The sequence below is a fragment of the Pseudophryne corroboree genome, chromosome 10, assembly GCF_028390025.1.
Source record: "Pseudophryne corroboree isolate aPseCor3 chromosome 10, aPseCor3.hap2, whole genome shotgun sequence".
Taxonomy (NCBI): Eukaryota; Metazoa; Chordata; class Amphibia; order Anura; family Myobatrachidae; genus Pseudophryne; species Pseudophryne corroboree.
In genome coordinates this window covers 291,532,513-291,548,096 of record NC_086453.1, presented here as the reverse complement: position 1 = coordinate 291,548,096, position 15,584 = coordinate 291,532,513, and the positions used below count along the sequence as shown (strand labels likewise).

At 45.6% G+C, this 15,584-nt stretch overlaps 1 protein-coding gene across 15 annotated transcripts in view; it reads right to left on the bottom strand.

Moving 5' to 3' along the window:
• Window positions 1–15,584, bottom strand: part of TP73 (tumor protein p73) — a 362,139-nt gene that overhangs the window by 255,687 nt on the left and 90,868 nt on the right. For 3 of the 15 annotated variants that reach the window (XM_063943360.1, XM_063943367.1, XM_063943369.1), the window contains exon 1: window positions 12,288–12,616. The exons of 9 other annotated variants lie outside the window; for them this stretch is intronic. The gene's annotated coding sequence lies outside the window, so the exon portion shown is untranslated. 3 more of the 15 variants (XM_063943362.1, XM_063943363.1, XM_063943361.1) reach the window with 3 other exon arrangements.

The following is a 15,584-nucleotide window of genomic DNA, read 5'->3' as shown; positions in this document are numbered from 1 at the left end:
ACTTCTATGTAAAGGGGTCACAGTTTGGATTTTAATTGAAGTCAGAATCTGATTTACTATTGTGATATTCCCGAATACAGTATTATAATCTATTGTTCACCTTCTGGGTTTACACGTGGAATTGGGTATTATTGGAGCTCTTGAAATATGTGTTTCTAATTTTCTATTTGCACGGTAAGTAATGAAGTCCGAGTTTGGCGGCCGTGCGTGATGCCGGCCGAACTCCGATTTTTTTTAAAGGGCAAGCAATTACATGGCTAAACCATGCCTTGCAAATGATTACCCCTTTAAAAATTCTCTGGCCGTGCAGGATGCTTGCCGGACTTGGACTTCATTACATCCCGTCCCAAGTTTGGACGCAGTGCCCCGGCCTACGCAGCGTTTGCATCTGTTTTACTTGCCTTGTATGTCCCTGTTTCATGTATGCCCTTATCTTCCTCACTGTCCGACCCTACAGAGCACTCTGCCACTTTACAAACCAACAACAATAATAATAAAGCAGACATGCCATCATCCACCGAAGTCTGCTATTCACATTGGAACGCGTTCTCCTGGTAACAAAGCTCCATATTCTCCCATCCTTTACACTTCTGCCCAGGGCCAATCGCATCGCAAACCAAAGCAACCAGCACTTTTATTTATTGTGCGGATTTCCTTTTCTATAATAAACTCTGGGAGCCAATCAGATGTCACTAAGCTATTCCCATTGTCTTCTGGAGTTCTTATATGTTCTATCTATGCCAATGACTGTCACGCAGCAAGTAGCCACAGGCAAATAGTTCTGAAGCAATCAAGAGGAATAAAGACACCACAAAAAAGTTAATAACTGAAAGGTGGATGCGATTCAGGTCTAAATGTAACATGCAGTTATAACAGTTATTGCTGTAGTAACAAGAATGATCTAGGTGGTCATTCCGAGTTGATCGCTAGCTGCATTCGTTCGCTGTGTAGCGATGAGGCTAAAAAATGGCACTTCTGTGCATGCGGCGCAATGCGCACGCGCGATGTACTATTACAATAAACGATGTCGTTTCACACAGGGTCTAGTGAAGCTTTTCAGTCATACTGCTGGCCGCAGAGTGATTGACATGAAGTGGGTGTTTCTGGGTGTCAACTGACCGTTTTCAGGGAGTGTTTGGAAAAACGCAGGCGTGCCAGCAAAAACACAGGCGTGGCTGGGCGAACGCAGGGCATGTTTGTGACGTGAAAACAGGAACTGAACAGTCTGAAGTGATCGCAAGCGCTGAGTAGGTCTGAAGCTACTCTGAAACTGCACAACATTTTTTTGTAGCCACTCTGCGATCCCTTCGTTCGCACTTCTGCTACGCTAAAATACACTCCCAGTGGGCGGCGGCATAGCGTTTGCACGGCTGCTAAAAACTGCTAGCGAGCGATCAACTCGGAATGACCACCCTAGTCCCTAGTGTACTGATAGGCTGCTTGTGCCAGCATTTCTGCTTGCAGTCCCCTCTCCCCCTCCTTCTTCCCCCTGTGCTGGCGAGCAGATATGTGCAAAAAGTGACCAAGGTGGGCACCAAAACATCACTTTTCGTGTAGCGCCCAGCACTGCAGCCCATGATCAACGCAGTAAAAACAAACAATTGAATAGTGTCCCCCCAATCTCCTGCCACTTTAGATGGGAGATCGGGCGCTCATAAACAATTGCAAATGCCCCCTATGTGTAGGAGGTTAACAATAGGCACCAGCGGAAATTGTGGAATGGAGTTTAGACCACACAGTGATCCTTAACCAGGCTTGAAAGTTGATTGTGTAACAGCAGTAACATAAGTAACAGATACAGTGGTGGTAGAACCACGTAATAGCGGTAATAGCAATAACAGATACACCTATGAGGAGCTAGATGCTGCAGGGACTGCGACATACAGCACAGTAACATGCGCAGTGACTATCCTGGTGACCATCTTGGTAAAGGTGCCGAGCCGGTTTCACTATAGGACATAGGTTCTCAAACTCGGTCCTCAGGACCCCACACAGGGCATGTTTTCCAGGTCTCCTCACAGAATCGCAAGTGAAATAACTAGCTAAATGTGTCAGTGAGTAATTAATACACCTGCGCACCTGCTGGGTTACCTGCAAAACATGCACTGTGTGGGGTCCTGAGGACAGAGTTTGAGAACCTGTGCTATAGGAGATAGGAGACAGTGCAGCAGTGCACGGCTCGCTAACATCCTAGTCATGTTTTAGCCCAATACCCATAACAATCGCTCACCAATACAGTACGGAACAGGTTTCAGCCAACAAAATAGGTTCAGTACCAGACATAGCAAATGACAATACCTCATATCCATAAGTGAATATGACGCAACTAACGCCTTTTTTTCCTTAACATAATAATGTTTATTTTAGCTATAACCCAATTAGCTCCTTGTTTACCAATGTCATCTTCATAATTTGCAGTTTCCTCAAAGCTAGTGGAAATGATAACAAGTTGGAAGCTTTCATACTGTAGAGAAATAATTAGCCTGAATTCTGTCTGAGGGTAGAAATTAAGGAATACAGTGCATGTTTGGGCACGCTTTCATAAACAGAGAGAAAAAAGATAGGAGACTGTTAATTACCGGAATGTTTTGTTAACATAGTTGGGACTACAGGGAGGAAAACAAGTGGAAATAAAAATGGAAATGAAGGTGTAAGTGCATAGTGTTACATATGCTGACGTACTGTAATATGACACTGCTAGAATATATATATATATATATATATATATATATATATATATATATATATATATATATATATATATATAGTTCAAATGCAAAGAACCAGCACCTCCAGATAAATGCAAAAAGTTTTTATATAGAGAAATAAAGTGCACAAGGCAAACAAGTAACCAGAGGCATGGTTAAAGATATTGTTTGTAGAAGGTTTTCCCAAAAAGATGCCATATAGGGTGGCCAATTCATACCAGACCATAATGCCTGCCTCCAGTCGAAAAGTTGAACAGTCAACAGCTGTTTCGGTGCTGTACAAGCACCTTCATCATGGACCATGATGAAGGTGCTTGTACAGCACCGAAACGGCTGTAGCAGAATTGCGAATAGAAAATTCTTAGCAGTTTCTGAGTAGCTCGAGACTTACTCCTACACTGCGATCAGCTCAGCCCATTTCGTTCCTGGTTTGACATCACAAACACGCCCTACGTTCGTCCAGCCACTCCCCCGTTTCTCCAGACACTCCCGCGTTTTTCCCTGACACACCTGCGTTTTTTAGCAAACGCTGAGTTGCTGCCCAGAAACGCCCCTTTCCTGTCAATCATTTACGGAACACCAGTGCGACTGAAAAGCGCCGCAGACGCTACAGAAAAACAGCTAAGTTTATAGTAAAATAACTAAGCGCATGCGCTCTGCGTACCATGCGCAGTTAGCGACTAATCGCAGTATAATGAAAATCGGCAACGACCGGACAACTCGGAATGACCCCCCATGTGCACTGCAAAGTGGGCAGATATAACATGTGCAGAGAGAGTTAGATTTGGCTGTTTCTGTGCAGGGTAAATACTGGCTGCTTTATTTTTACACTGCAATTTAGATTTCAGTTTGAACACACCCCACCCAAATCTAACTCTCTCTGCACATGTTATATCTGCCTCCCCTGCAGTGCACATGGGGGGGTCATTCTGACCTGATTGCACACTGCCATTATCGCAGCGCAGCAATCAGGTCAGAAGTGCGCATGCGCCGGCGCCTCAGTGTGCCGGCGCATGGCCGACAGCTGTCGCTGCCTAGCGATCGCCTCTGCCTGATTGACGCCACATGCAGCCGCCGCGAACCGGGCAGCGACGAGTAGTTCCTGGCCAACACTCAAAAGCTGCGCTGGCCGGGAGCTGCTCCTGAAGTGCAAACACATTGCCGCTGTGCGATGCTTTTGTACTTCTGCGGGGGGAGGGGCGGGGCGGGCCTGACATGCAGAGCGGACTAGCCCTGTTCTGGGCGTCCCCCCGCATGTCAGTGTACCTGATCGTAGCCCTCCAAAATTTTGCAGGGCTACGATCAGGTCTGAATTAGGCCCATGGTTTTGCCCAACTGCTAACAAATTTGCTGCTACGATCAGATCTGAATTACCCCCCAAGTATGCACATGTAAATTCAGGTGTTGAGTCTTGGTAACTACCCCCCAAGTATTCACATGCAAATTCAGGTGTTGAGTCTTGGTAACTTCTCATGTCGTAAGATACTTACACTGAGTTATATGGATTCCTTCATACAACAAGCTGAGATACTGGGGGATATTCAGTTGTTTGAAAAGTCAGTTGGGTGTCTGTTTTATCCTATCTAATAGACAGGAAAAAACAGACACCCAACCCACTTTTCAAACATTTGAATTCCCCCCATCTGTGTGTAGCTGATGGGTCCTTGTTCCTATTCTCAGAACTATGGGGCTGATTCAAACCTGATCGGTGCTGTGCGTTTTCGAACAGCAGCGATCAGGTCTGAACTGCGCATGCGCCGGTGCATGGCAGACAGCCGACGACTGTCGTAGCACTGCGATCGCCTCTGCCTGATTGACAAGCAGAGGCGGTCGCTGGGCGGGAGGGGGTGGGCTGGCGCAGTTTAGCCGCCATTTAGGGGGCGCAGTCCGGGCAACACAGGCGTGCCCGGATCGTTGGGGGGGGCCGTGGCGTCTGCGTGATGTCACACGCAGTGGCAGCGACGAGTAGTTCCCTGCCAGCGTGCAGGAGCTGCGCTGGCTGGGTGCTACTCCTGAAGTACAAAAGCATTGCCGCTGTGCGATGCTTTTGTACTTGTGCGACGGGACAAGGACTGACATGCGGGGCGGGCTATCCCTGTGCTGGGCGTCCCCCCACATGTCAATGTGACTGATCGTAGATGTGCTAAATTTAGCACATCTAGGATCAGGTCTGAATTAGCCCCTATATGTAATTTCATGTGCGTAAATTTATAACCAATAGCAGCTTGCTCTGACCAGATTGTTATGAGTGACATTCTACAGTTTCATGCCTTGGCACAGCAGAGGTTAAATTACATTTTATTGCACAGTCTGTTGTAAATATGTCCAACAAATGACTGAGCTTAAATAACATGAAGAACACCTGCCTCAGTGCATATGGGTCTCCCAAGGCACTAACTCCCAGGATGCTACCTTACAGTAAGAAACATCAGAGAGGCAATTAATTTCACCAGGCCTAGTCAAGGCAACAAAGAGAATTGAATCTCCAGATGTAAAAGATACAGAACAAGATGTTCTCACATGTCAAGGGTATAGACTGAGAAGCAGCTACAGACAAATAGATTTATTAAGTCGGTTGTGAGAATAATATTTGTTTGGAACCCTTTCACAGACTTGCACTGCAGCGCTGACACACACCTGGCCTCATTCCCGGGACTACACGCTGTGACTGCGCAGAATGGGCAAAGTCCTCTTTCTGGCGCCCTGCACCTTGATTTGAAGATTTAAATTGCATGATTGGTGCGCCAGTCGATGGGCGGAGCTCGGCACAGTAACGGTTTCCTTTGCTATTACAGTGAAGGAGCGCCACTAAGCATAATTTTTAAGTGCACTTGCAAAAATCAGATTTGAATTTGCAGAGCGATATTACGGATATGAGGTGGAGAAGGTGTATCTTTTAGGGACGATCCCTGGCAGAAACACTAAAGATTTTGCACAGGTTTGAGCTTAACAAACTCACCCAACTATACATTTAATATGATGTACAGTACGTTGCACCTTAGGGGTCCATTTATCAATGATCGCATTTGCAATGTGATCTGAATGTAATCATATCCGGTGAATGCATCGCCCGGCACAGGGAGGGACAAGGGCTCTGAAAGGAGCCTGTCCCTGTGATGTGAGGAGTACGGTCCCGGGGCCGCTGCTCATGTGCCATCAGCCTAACCTCCATACACATCGGCCATTTCTGGCGGAGGAGTCTTGGGGTACCCTGCCAAAAGTACAACCACGATCTGTAGCCCATACGCTACAATGGGTTACCACTATCGGAAGACTGTGGTAGTTGTGGGGACCAATATTGGGCAGCAGAGCATCCCCCATAGAGACCTACGGGGGGGATGCGGCTGCCGGCGGGAATGGAGGGATCACAGCTGGTATTGGATAAATCTCCTGCAGGTCCCTCCTTCATACATTCAGGGGATACTTAATATATGTGGCTAACCACCGAAAACACCCCCAAGAGAAAGACTTGATTTTCACACATTCTGACACTACAAATCATTTCTCCTAACTTAGCTATCTCAGTATGTATGGGTTTAAAAAGACAAGGCTCAGTCACATATTGATCTTGAAGGATGGTAAAGTCACATGGCAACCACATTTGACTGTGTATGTGGCCATCCTCTGCTAACGATGCCCAACTGGGCCCTAAGCAGTTATAGGTTGTACATGCTCTGCAAAATGCTGCTGGACTTGGCTTTGACGTTTTGCTCATCACTGAGGCTTCTGGCCATGGTCTGATCGTATCCTGACCTTTTCTTGGACCGTCTGTAACTTCTTATTTCCTGTACCTGCTACCCAAGCTTTTTTTCCACTGGCATCATCCGTTTCTCTCATCTTCACCCCTGCAATAAATGCCTGGTTGATGCCATCCCTGAACGTACCAAGTACATGACAGTCATGACATCAGCAGCACCATTCAGTTGAACTGAATGTCCCATTACAGCATCATGAGGATGAACAAGAATGGAATCTTTATAAGTTTGTGGGTTGTGTGCTAGTTACTGTTCTAATACATCACACAAACAAAAACCAACGCATTTCATAACTGGAGGACCGTAGAGCAGAAGGTCTGGGGAACGTGTGACAGTTGTGTATGGTAATGCAGTACTGCCACAGACAAATCTTACCATAATTGGAACAGAGAGGCAGATTTATTAAAGAACATGTGTAGGATATCCCCTGAAGACACCAGTTTTTGGGGACACACACACATATTAAATGATCCCCTGAATTTAACAAGGAGGGACTGCAGAGGCAGCCTGGATGATGCTAAGCCATTGGAACTACCAAGCACTGGAGTGCAAAGCATTGTGGGGCTTGGCCCTGGCCGCTAATGCCATGGGCTACTCTCTCACAGATTTTACCAGAAAAGGATCCCCCTGATCCCTCTCCAATGGCCACACATGCGCAGTACCTGTGCTGACACCAAACCCAGAAGCAGACTGACACCAGGGTAGAATTTGTATGCTCCTCGGAAAGCTGGGTTGTTTGGACCAGCGTGGAACTGGACTCTAGACAAATTCTACCCTGGTATTAATTGGACTGACTATCTCCTTGGACGAACTGCAGCATACAAAGAACCGGAATTTCCCCTATTCGGAGCTCCAACTATTCTGCTGTGCCAAGCAGTGGAGATTTCTGTTGCACTTTAAACCGGGATTATCAAGCTTGCCTCTGCCGACCTACTATGGACATTCCATTGGAGGAAGTCCTAGCCAGGGTATGAATTACATTGCCTAAAGAGCCATTTAAGTGTCTATTCCTAAAGAGCTTTTTTACCCCTTTTCAGACGGAAAAGTCTGAAAGTCCCGTCATATACCTGGCATTTCAGTGCCAGGTCGTTTTGCCGGGACCTGCCTGAGCCCCCCTTTCACACAGACATGCAAATTACTGTGCCGGAAATTTCGTCCCGGTAATTTGCAGATCAACACGGGTATTTTGTCTGTGTGAAAGGGTCAACCCGTGTCATAATACCCTGGTAAATTCCTGGTTCGAAGTCCCGGGAATTACAACACAGGTTGACCCTTTCACACAGAAAAAGGACCCGCATGTTTCATGAAATTACCGGGTGGAACTGCCTCACCCGGTAATTTCATTTTCTGTCTGAAAAGGGTATTAGTAATTATTTTTAATGCAAGAACACTGTGACATTTCTATTCCTTTTTTATGGATATGTGTGGTGTTAATACATTTAATTCAACCTTTTGTATTAAACCGTCCCACTAGTATTATTGTCATAGCCAGCGCTGGTACATACCTTATATTTTATTTAGTTTTACCCCTTGGGGATTTGATCACCCCCGGTACCAGCTGCTGCTGACAGCGCACCCAAAATAACCCCCTGTTTTTCTATGGAAAATAATACCCCTTTCACACAGAGATTTGGACCTGGGAATTTTCAACCAGGGTCCTTTCTCTGATCCAACCAGGTCAGAGCTGCCAGGACTTCAATCCTGGTTGCTACCAGGGTTATTCCCGGGTCTGACCCAGGTTGTCTGCAGTGTAAAAAATTTTCAGACCCAGGTTACCTTTCAAAACTGCTGATTGGCTCACTGAGCTCCCCTGTACTCTGGCTAGTCCTGGTAGTCTGCACTCTATTCCCAGCGCACTCTGTCCCTGGGGGTGATGGGATACTGTGGAGCCCTTCTATTTGGCAGCAGTCACAGAGATCCCAGTCAGCAGATCATCCCGACCTGACAGCACTCACACTCCACTCCCCCGACTTGTCTGTGGCGCTCCTCAGGCAGCAGCAGAAGGGCTTATACTTTGACATCACAGGACGGCGCCTCCAGCTGTCAGTGAGCAACCAGGGCGCTCGCCAACTGCTTGCTTACAGTACAAGTCACGTCAATGGGAGTCTGGCGAGTGGGAAGATACAGGAAGAAGATGCTGCAGGACAGACAAGGCTCTGTGTTAAAGGGGTTGCCCCAGAAATAACCCGGAACCAAAGTGCTGTGTGAAGGGGGGGTAGGAGATGTGACCCGGATTCAACCCGTGTCCAAATACCTAGGAAAAACCATGGTCCAAGTCCCTTCTGTCTGAAAGTGGTATAGGAAGCACAATTGTGTTCCCCATAGCTACTGCTATGCTGATGTGCAAACTAGATCAATGGACATTTGTGCCAAATAGCTGTAGGACGTCCTGTCTTGCATTTTAGTAAATTACCATGTGTGCATTTAAAGTATGAATTGTTGTAGGTTGTAGACTATCTTCTTAATCTATATGCAAACAATGTCCCCCACAATCACTGATTCTTTCCTGACCCAGGCATGGCTATTTGCATGTTTACTTAAATAATAGGCTTACATGACAGGTAAATGATGACAGCAGTGCTCAACAACTTAAGCAGCTTATTCAGTGGTAGCATGGGGGAAACATGCCGCAGCACTCCTGAAACGCTGCACAATACACAAAAACAGGGAACATACCACAGCCAGTGAAAGCCCCCTGCCAGCATCGTTCCAGATGGAAACATCTATATGCTCAATTCTAGAACGTTAGCAGCAGAACTAAGCGCAAAACTAAACCTGTCAGACTGTAATAAACATACAATCAGATGAGGCAATTTTATCAGAGCTTTGTATCTGTTTTGTAACCCTGATTGTGCCTATAATTATATGGAATAAAAAGCATACATACAGTGCCGGAATCTTTGCTTATTGGTGGTCATTCCGAGTTGTTCGCTCGCTAGCAGTTTTTAGCAGCCGTGCAAACGCTATGCTGCCTCCCACTGGGAGTGTATTTTAGCTGAGCAGAAGTGCGAATGAAAGGATTGCAGAGCGGCTACAAATTTATTTTGTGCAGTTTCAGAGTAGCTCAAAACCTACTCAGCGCTTGCGATCACTTCAGACTGTTCAGTTCCTGTTTTGACGTCACAAACATGCCCTGCGTTCGCCCAGCCACGCATGCGTCTTTCCTGGCACGCCTGCATTTTTTCGAACACTCTCTGAAAACGGTCAGTTGACACCCAGAAACGCCCACTTCATGTCAATCACTCTGCGGCACGCAGTGCGACTGAAAAGCGTCGCTAGACCTTGTGTGAAACGACATCTTTCATTGTAATAGTACGTCGTTCGTGCGCATTGCGCCGCATAAGCATGCGCAGAAGTGCCGATTTTTTGCCTCATTGCTGCACAGCGAACAAATGCAGCTAGCGATCAACTCGAAATGACCCCCCTTGACTGTTGCAATTAAAATCTCTTTCAAACTGGGCGACAAATCAATATCCTAATGTAAAACAAAGAAAATGAGATAGTGATAATAGAGATCTAGCATTGGTACAAGCACAGCCGTAACTAGGTGTGTGCTCGTGGTGCCTGGCACACAGCACAGATGCGCTGGAGGCGCAGGACCACTGGCAACACCTGGCTGCTCCGCCGCCAGCATCCCCTCGCCGCCCGTCCGCCGTCACTGGCCGCCGCGTCACCCGGCCACCTCTCACATAGGTAGCCGGGCAGCGTTCATACAAGCAGTACCTCAGTACCTAAGGCACAAGGAAACTATTACCATTAGCGGTGGTTATGCCATTGATAGCAGTGTTATCGCTGGCAGCGACCCTTTCACCTATTGGGTGTAGACCCTGACTCTATGGGCTTATTACCTGTTGATAAATCAGCGCCAAAGTCTCTCCGAGACACGGCAGAGAAATAGAATCTGTAAATACGTCCTTGAATAAATACAGCTGTTATAACAACTAAGTCAGCACTCTGTGGGGGCGATTCAGACCTGATCGCTGCTGTGCGTTTTCACACAGCGGCCGATCAGCAATAGACTGAGCATGCATATGCAACGCATTGCGCACACGCATCGGCCAACAACAAAGGGCACCGCCGGTCAGTGACAGGATGGTGCAAAAATTTCATTTGCACGGGTGTTCGCAAGGTGGTTGACAGGAAGAGGGCGTTAGTGGGTGGTAACTGCCCACTTACTGGGAGTGTCCGGAAAAACGCAGACGTTCCCAAGCGGTTTCTGGGAGGGTGTCTGACGTCAGCGCCGGCCCCGATCAGCCTGTTCTCATCACACTGGAGGAGTAAGTCCTGGGCTGCGCAGAAACTGCACACAGTGGATTTTTGCAGCTCGGCGTATACATGCGATTGCACACTTGCACAGAGAATTTACACTCCCCCTTGGGCGGCGACTATCTGAATGCAGGATAGCAAAGTTAGCAGCCCAGCAATCAGGTCTAAATCCCCCCCCATATCCAGTAAGCAAATGTGGTTACACTTAAGAACACGCTAGAGCTCCCTTTTCAGTGTGTTGCATGACATTAACAAAACAAATTACTTATGTAGATCTGCTCCGATCATAGAAAATATAGGACACACTTACAAAAATGTGAAGAAAAGTTCTACAGCAGACTTCTGTGACCATAGGGAGAAACAGCATATTAGTAGTAGGAAGAAAGATGCAACTATACATAGTCTTACCAAACTATCCCTTTAAACCTGTATACTCATGAATTATGGTTCTGTGGCTGGCTGACCTCAAGCCTGCACTTCACCTGGTGTTAAATAGCATTTAAGCTGTGTAATTAATGAGTGTCCCAGTTTAAGGTGATAGTATGTTAAGCCTAACTATAAAGGCCTCATACATATGTCCGTTAAAATACCCTTGTTCCCTAGTCTGACGCCAGCATATCATACTTGCCTACCTGACCCTCTCCATGAGGGAGAAAATGCTCTGTTCCTGGACTTTCCTGGTAATGTATGATTGCCATCACCTGTGGTGAAACACCTTTCTTATCAATTAACTAGCTCACCACAGGTGATGGCAATCATACATTACCAGGAAAGTCCAGGAACAGAGCATTCTCTCCCTCATGGAGAGGGTCAGGTAGGCAAGTATGCAGCATATCCACCTGTGTCCTTACTTGCACTTAGGTGCCTTGCATTCGTGTCACAAGCGCCTCTTTCTCCATATCATATATATCAAGGTACAGGAGCTGGCACTAAATGGCTGAACCCCCATAATAACATTGGGAGAAAGGGGGATATTCACTACTGAGTCCCTTTCGGCTTTCAGTTCGCAGGACCCCACGGGGTGTTGTGTAGTTATTGCCACCACTGGAGAAAGGCATTCTACAGAGGAGGAGAAGCATTAGAAGAAGATGACAGGCAGTATCACTGGAGGGTAACAGGATTCAGGGACATTTCAGTAGGAATCACTGCAATGTAAAGCAGTAGTTAGGTGGAATAGTCTCCAACTGAGCAGTGATAGGCAACTTGATATACTCACCCTAACCTTCAAAAGGTGTATATATCACCCCTCAATCTCAGTAATAAACTACTTTGGTAGCTGGTGGGCTTTGACCCTGGAATTTTGACCCGAGTTGACCCTTTCACACAGACAAAATACCGGGTTGAAATTCTCTCTATATCAATTACTACGTTTTAAATAATTAATTATTAAATAAATAAATAAATAAATAATGAGATATCCAACATTCTGTCATATGAATGAGGCAAAATCTTTGCACAAACCAGTAACACACCCAGGGCAGGTAAATGTAAGAAAGACAGCAAGTTTTGTCTGTATACGGTAGTATATGCACAAACTTATGGCATAAAGCTCACTTACGTATCTACCAAGAATGTTGTGTGAACATAGGTTCTGAAACTTGTCCTCAGGACTCCAAACAGTTCATGTCATACTTGGCTATTCTCCCGGAACGGCCGGGAGGCTCACGAATATCGGGTGGACAAGTCTCCCGCAACTTGCTCAGAAACCCCCTGCAGCGGCCCACGTCGAGTGGAAAAGTGGGCGGTGTGGTGACCTATTCGTGGTGCACCCGTTTTGCATTGCCGGTCCACACACCCCGAATCCCCCTTTTGCAGAGTCACACCCCCCTAGTGAGTTGATCTGGCTAGGAGGAGCAGACATAAAGTTGGTATGTATGGTTCATGTTTTCCAGGTCTCGTCACACAGTCACAAGTGAAATAATTATCTCCACCTGTATTGTTTTTTTTTTATGTGTCAGTGAGTAATAACTACACGTGTCCTGCAAGGTTACCTGAAAAATATGAACTGTGTGGAGTCCTGAAAACAGCGTTTGAGAACCACTGATCTCTGAGATACTGTAAAGTTATCCATGGAATCCAATTACTGTGACGCCAGCTCAGTGGAAACTAATATATATATATATATATACTTACCATAGTATGGTAAGGAGATTTTATATATATATATATATATATATATACATATATATATATATACATACATACACACAGTATATAGAAGGAAAGAAAGAGCTATGTAGGCTTACTATACTATCCCTTTAAACCGAGACACTCATGGATTTTACAGGTTCTATGGTTGATTAAAACTAGGTGAAATGCAGACTTGAAGCTAGCCAGCCACAGAACCCCTTTAATTCATGAGTGTCCTGTTTTAAAGGGACAGTATGGTGTATATATATATATATATATTATTTTTTTTTTCATACATCCCAACATGACCCTCTCTAGGAGGGACTGAATGCTCTGCTCCTGAACTTCCCTCTTCATGTATGATTGCCGTCACCTGTGCTGAAACACCTTTCTAATTCATTAACCTGTTCAACACAGGTGACAGCAATCCCAAATTAAGATGACTGTCCAGGAGCAGAACATTTTGTCCCTCCTGGAGACGGTCATGTTGGGTGGTGCCAGCACCTGTGTTGAACAGGTTAGTGGATAAGAAAGGTGTTACAGCACAGCTGATGGCAATCATAAATTAAGAGGGAAGTCCAGGAGCAGAGCATTCTGTCCCTCCTGGAGAGGGTCAGATTGGTATATATATATATATATATATATATATTGTAATCATATGTTGCAGTGATAACAATCTACAAAACATCATATAAATGACGGCGCTACTTGTACATGTTCCGCTTGGCATTGGTAAAGCCTGTTATTAGAAGAGAAAACAAGCCCTTGCTTTTGGCTTGGCCTCACCTGCGTCCTACTCTTGGTTGGCTACACTTGCAGTCATGGAGACAGCCATAGTAACACAATGCAGCTTGCTTCCGACCAGCCCCAAGTGCTTCCCATTAGGATTAAACACACTGGGAGGTGAAATGTTACAAGACTGGCAAATAATTTATTCAGGCACGTGACTTCTGTTTCTTTATGCTTTCCTATAACTTCATAAATCTAATTTTAGGCAAAAGTGTTAAACCAAAAGTAGTGAATCTATGGCTCTATTTCTGCTGTGTGGAACTATGAGTCCTATAATGCCTGCCAGCCAACTGTAATGTGTAATTCAGGAGTTCAGCATATAGTTTAGAACAGTGTTAGGCAAGTTGCGGATGCCAGCTGTTACAAAGCTACATGTCTAAGGCAAGCCAGGCAAGATGGAACTTGTGGTTCCACAACAGCTGGTTTCTGCCTTAAAGCTCTAGATTGATTCTTTAGTGGGCAGAGCCATGCAGCATTCTAAATTCTGAGACTGCACTGATTTGTCCTGGTCCATAACTACGATATATATTTTATGGTGATATATTTTTTTTTTCATCTTTCAATAAAATTTTTTTTGTTTGTTTTTCTTTTAAACAAACAAACAAACAAACAAACAAACAAACAAACAAACAAACCAACCAGAAAATATCATCTAAACATGCGTTCAACATTCTTCTATTTAATTTATTTAAATTTTTATAAGGCCTAAGGAGCAGATTTATCAACTTTCAGACAGATTCTCTGTGTTCTCCTCTATATACTCCCAGTCATCCGTTAGGAGAAATTAGGAAATAAAATAAAAGATGGATAGGATGTTTCGTTTTAAAATCTCCTACAGTAATGTGGCGATAAATATAGATGTAATAAACTGGAGGGAAGTAAAGTCCCCTAACAAATTAACCCCCTACTTTCCTAGAACAGGGGTGGATTTAGGGGTGAGGGTACCCCTAGGGACAACAGTAACGGCCGCCCCCCGCCTGCTTAAATTTCATTATTTTTATTGATTGGTTCAAAGTCTTCATTTGATGATAGCCAATTTAATAGAAGAATAATAATAAATAAAAAATTACGACTTTTTTTATTTTTACTTATGTATACACATTTACTAAGTAGAGCAACTTAGTGGGGTATGTGGTTAATATACCGCCTATCGGGAACCCAGCGTTCAGGATCCCAATGCCAGAATCCCGACAGGCGGTTTAAATGCTGGAGGTTGGAATCCCGGCCGCAGTCCTGTATTCCCACTCAGGTGGTGGGTCCATGCCAGCTCCTGAGTGGGAATACAACCTGTGGCAAGATAAGCTCGCCACCGGTCCCGATGCGTGGTGAGCGCAGCGACACCACAAAGGGACTCGCTGTCGGGATACTGACAGCCAGCATATTATATGTATTCCCTTACTGGGGTAGTATGTACATTTACACTCTATTCAAGATGGCAGAAATACAGTACAGTGGAAATATTTTGCAGTTACTGGTACTTTTTGGACTGACAGTACCAACATATGCATGCAAGTGCCACCCCCAAACGAGAGCCACCCCTAGCCACTGGCCTAGAATATACAATGACAAGGATAATTTGTCACACATACACAGTGCTAGCTCTCTTCCCTGTTATCTCTGTGTATGTTTCGTCAGATAACTTCCCTGGAGATATTTTGTCAGAAACAAATAATAGAGATGAATGCAGAACCATTATCTACCTATAAAAGCTCCTAGAGTAGGGCGGTCATGCCACAACCAGTAGCGGATCTTGCCACGGGCAAGCAGGACTTTTGCCCGGGGCGCCGCCTTCCGTAGGGCGCCGGTGCCATCTGGAGGGCGCCGCACCATGGCAAGATCCGCTACTGTGCCCCCCCCTGCCACTGTGTCCCCCGCTGTGAAGGGAACTAGACGCTACCCGTCTAGTTTCCCTTCGTGGAGAGGACCTTTGCTGTGC